This window comes from Zalophus californianus, chromosome 10 (assembly GCF_009762305.2).
Source record: "Zalophus californianus isolate mZalCal1 chromosome 10, mZalCal1.pri.v2, whole genome shotgun sequence".
In the NCBI taxonomy this organism is placed as follows: Eukaryota; Metazoa; Chordata; class Mammalia; order Carnivora; family Otariidae; genus Zalophus; species Zalophus californianus.
Window position 1 is genome coordinate 3,346,627 of NC_045604.1, and position 5,082 is coordinate 3,351,708.

Genomic DNA, 5,082 nt, shown 5'->3' on the forward strand with positions numbered 1-5,082 from the left:
CTTGTGCATATGAGACCTCTAATCATTTGGAGGAGTGCTGGCAAAAGTGTCAAGCTTGAAGATAGAAAATAAGAACGAGTTCCATGGAGTGGCCTGTCTTTTTGATCTGGGAGTTGGTAGTGAGCCCAGGAAACATTACAGAAAAAGATAAAATGTTATCTCTGAAGACCTTGGGGGTCAAATTTGTTCCAGTTTTTTTTTTTTTTAATGTTTTATTTATTTATTCATTTATTTGAGAGTGAGAGAGTGGGAAAGAGCACAAGCCGGGGAGGGAAAGGGGCAAGCAGAATCTGCACTGACCAGGGATCCCACCTTGGGGCTGGATCCCACCACCCTGAGAATATGACCTGAGCCAAAATCAAGCATCAGACACTCAACTGACTGAGCCACCCAGGCACACTGAAGTTTTTCAGGTTTTTAAGAATACAGCCTAAGGGCAAGTCTGCAAGAATAGAGGCTATTTGTGCCATAGTGGCAAAGACCAGCTCCCAATTCCCAAAAGGCCAGGATGCCAAAGGGAAAGGAGTTCTGACTCCTGGATGTGATTTCAGTCAGGACATTCTACTGAACTCAAAAGGACCTGACTACATATGGAGTGACTAACTCTACTGCACAGTCCCCCCAAGAAGAATGTAATGGCAAATAACAATGGCTATTCTTGGTGGAACATCCCCTGCAACAGGGATGGCCAGATCTCAGTTAGGCAAATAGGGTTGGAAATTGAGGGGGAGGACTCACCACTCAGACATGTATTTTGCCTGTAGATCAAGGTCATGACTGGGCCTGTGGGAACAAAGGAATAAAGGGGTGGGACCTGGAAGAAGTAAGGTGGCTGATAGCTAACATCAGGAAAGGGTCCCAATATGTGTGTATTTGTGCACTCCCCTGAGTCCATAATATGTGTGGATTTGCCCTGGATGACCCCCTGCTGGGAAGTGTGCCACACATGAGGAATGGAGACCTCAGGAGGACAGAGTGGGAAAACAGAGAGAAATGGGTCCTTCACCCTCTCAGGAATGGACAGTCTGACCTCCTCACTCTCTTACCTTCAGACCACACTGGCAACCTGTGCTGGCCAGAGATCCTCAGTTGTCTGAGTAGTACTAGGTTTAGGTTGCTGAAAGGTCAAAAAAAGAAAGGAAGCGAGGGGGGGAAGATTCCCTCTGAAGGGCATGAGGGAAAATCGCTTACCCTTTCTCCTCAAGGGGTGTCTGTCTGTTTCCCCCTGGGGCTTTAAATGCTCAGGGAGGGGTAACCTTGGCTACCAGTCATCAGTTCCCCAAAGAGTACTAGAGTTGGTCCACTGAGAGAAAGTCCCAAGAAATTCCATGAGTATCTGGGGTGACCCTGGCCCAGTAAAGTCTTCATATTAGGGCCACCAAATGTGGGGCAACCCGATCAGGTCAATGCCAGTGGTGAGATCAATGAAAGAATTCACTAAAAGCTGAACAAAGATAGAAGTTTACTGAATACACTATCAGGGAGCAGTGGGCAGGACAGCAAAGGGGAGACTGGGAGGAAGAAGTGATGCGCAGCTATAGTTAATTGGAAGGTAAGCAAATAGGGGAACATAGGGAAATTTCCTTTTTTGGTACCTGTGTCTGGGGTAAGTAACCCATTGGTCAGCTAGGGCTTATGGATATTTTAGGTAGGTCACCTAATGGGTCTGTTTGTATTCAGCCAGTGGGTAAGGGGTCATTGTGGGCCCTTCTACCTTACTCAGGTTTCCATCACTCAAGCGCATTGCCTAAAAGTGGCTTGTACACATACCTTATTTCCTGGGAGGAGTTTGTCTTTACCTAGATTTTGGGTTAACAAGCTACCTGGATACTTCAGCTTTCTGATGGATTCAAGACAAGTGATTTAATTACCAAGGTTTTCACAATATTAAGCACAAGGGTGAGTTCTTTCTAACTTTCTGTGTTCTAAACTTTACTTTCTAAAAAAATATATTTCCTTCTTTTCATTAGACTGAGATTATTTCTGCTTACTGCTTAAACAAGATTTAACAAGACAGATAGCCCAAACACATATATCCAGATGATATAAAGCATAAACAAATACTGAAGAGCCTTTAACAGTTATGAACACCATAGAAGTAGAAGGTCAGCATGTCCAGCAGAGGCCAGCTCATGTAAAACAAGCATGGAACATTCCAGTAGGAATAGTAAGAAGGGAATCTGGATACATGATTCCAGAACACTCTATTAACTTTGCTTGCTACAAAGTCTCATGGTATCTAATTAAAGTAATAGAAAATTCACAACAGGACCCTCTTGTGAACATCATATTTGTTAGCATATGCTCTTATCCTAAAGGAAACAGTGTAAGATTCTCATTTCCTCAAATAGGGTTACAACTAGTGCTTTCTGATTCTTAAGAACTTTTTAAGTTGAAGATCTCCATAATTTTAAGAATAATTGGATGTCCAAAGCAAATTATTCAATCATTCAAGAATTTGGGGCACCTGGGTGGCTCAGTCAGTTGGGCGTCTGACTCCTGATTTTGGCCCAGATCATGATCTCAGGGTCATGACATCAAGCCCTGTTTTGGGCTCTGCACCAAGTGAGGATGCTGCTCAAGATTCTCTCTTTCTAAATTCCCCCTCTGCCCCTCCCCCTCCCCCTGTTGCCAATGCTCCCTCTCTCTTTCTAAAAAAAAAATTAATTTAATAAATAAATAAATAATCTATGAGCACCTATCACTTATCAAGCTTTCTGTTGGATGTTGGGGATCCATTATAAGACAGGTATATATCTAACACCCAAAGGCAACCTATGATGCCACGATTCTGAGTGGGCAAACATCATTTAAGGGACACCACTTTAGAAAATATTACTTCATGCAGTAATGTTGTTGGGTAGAGTTTGTATATTATAATGAAACTCAGTGCACAGAGTTCTGGGGAAGATGGTGCTGCAGGAAATCTCTAAGATCACCTTTTCCCAACTAGATAACCCCCATTTCCATGTAAGCAATCTATAAAAAGACCCTAAAGACTGGCAGAACTAACTCTCTACAGCTAAATGTAGACAAGAGGCTGCACTGAACAGGGTAGGATGGGTGGAGACACAGTAGGGAGCTAAAGGGACCAGCACAATGGCCACAGGAAGAAGAGATGCAGTGGGGGGCAGGTAAGGCATAGAAAAAGACTCATATCAAGGAGCCCACATGTGGAAGATGAATTCCCATAATGTCTGATTTTGAAAACCAGAGGGACTTAATTTCTGGGGTTCTTAAAATCCATGGGGATTAATACGTGGAACATAAAAAAATCAGCAGGCTCAGCTCTGGGATAGTTAGGAGCTTAAGAGAAAATTGAAACCTCCCACTCTTAAAGAGTATACCACCAAGAGCCAACAGAGTAACAGCATAGATGCTGCAGTTTGAAATATGCTGAGGTTTATGGGAAGAAGTGTTATTTACTAATGTCAGAGCATTCCCCAGAAGGACACAGATAGCTGGAGGACCCCCTCCAGGAGTAAAGGAGCTGGCAGGTGCCATTTCCCTCCTCCTTCCCTGAGTGTGAGCACACTGACAACTGTGGAAACCTGTGTTGAGCCAACAATCACTAACTCCCTTGCTATCAGCACACCACAGACCCATGTTCCCCTGCAGGCACACTCCCTCCAGTCTGGTTAATGCTCCAGGTGCCCTCCCACAGCACACCTGTGTAAACCTTGTTAACAACATGTATCCTGCCCCAGTGCCCTCTGTGGATCCACCCCCTCCAAACCAGCCTACCTACATCTCACTGGCTACAGACCCCTCCAACAACACACCTGTGCAATTCTTGCTAACACTGTGCCTCCAATCTTAGTTTTCTTTGTCAGATGTCTCCTCTCCAATATGCTCTTGGTAGGAGTATAGTCAAAGCAGTGCCACAATCCTGGCAATGCACGTCCAGTCCTGACATGGGCCACACAACTCCAACATGAGTCCTGCCCCAGAGAAAGGTAGCTACACAGAAATGGTGACTGAGGCTCCAGAACCTCTTCTTCAGAAGGCCACTTCTTTCAAGAACAGGAGACATACCTAAAATTCCTAACACACAGAAACAGACACAGAGACTTAGACAAAATGAGGAGACAAAGGAATACTTCTAAGGGAAAGAAGAGGACAAATTCCAGCAAGAGTACTACGTGAAAAGGAGATAAGTAATATGCTAGATAGAGAATTTAAAGTAATGGTCATAAAGATACTCACTAGACTTGAGAAAGGAGTAGAGGACCTCAGTGAGATCCTCAACAAAGAGATAGAAAGCATAAAAAAGAACCAATCAGTGATGAACTCAAAAAATGAAATTGAAAATATACTGGCCCGACTTATCCAAAAGAAAAAGAAAGGACCCAAATTAACAAAATTATGAATGAAAGGGGAGAGATCATGACTAACACCAAGGAAATAGAAACAATTATTAGAAATTATTATCAACAAATGTATGCCAATAAATTAAACAACCTGGAGGAAATGGATGCTTTCTGGAAACCTATAAACTACCAAGACTGAAACAGGAAGAAATTTACAACCTGAATAGACCAATAACCAATAATGAGATTGAAGCAGTGATCAAAAACCTCCCCAAAAACAAGAGTCCAGAACCTGATGGATTCCCTGGGGAATTCTACCAAACATTCAAAGAAGAAATAATATCTATTTTCCTGAAGATGTTTCAAAAAAAATAGAAACAGAAAGAAAGCTTCCAGACTCATTCTTTGAGGCCAGGATTGCCTTGATCCCCAAACCAGACAAAGACCCCATCAAAAAGGAGAATTTCAGACTGATATCCCGGATGAATATGGATGCCAAAATTCTCAACAAGATCCTAGCTAATAGGATCTAACAGTACATTAAAAGATCATCCACCATGACCAAGTGGGATTTATTCCTGGGATGCAAGGGTGGTTCAACATTCGCAAATCAATCAGTGTGATAGAACACAGTAATAAGAGGAGGGAGAAGAACCATATGGTCCTCTCAATTGATGCAGATAAAGCATTTGACAAAATACAACATCCTTTCCTGGAAAACTCTTCAGAGTGCAGGGATAGAGGGAACATTCCTCAATTTCATAAAAACCAT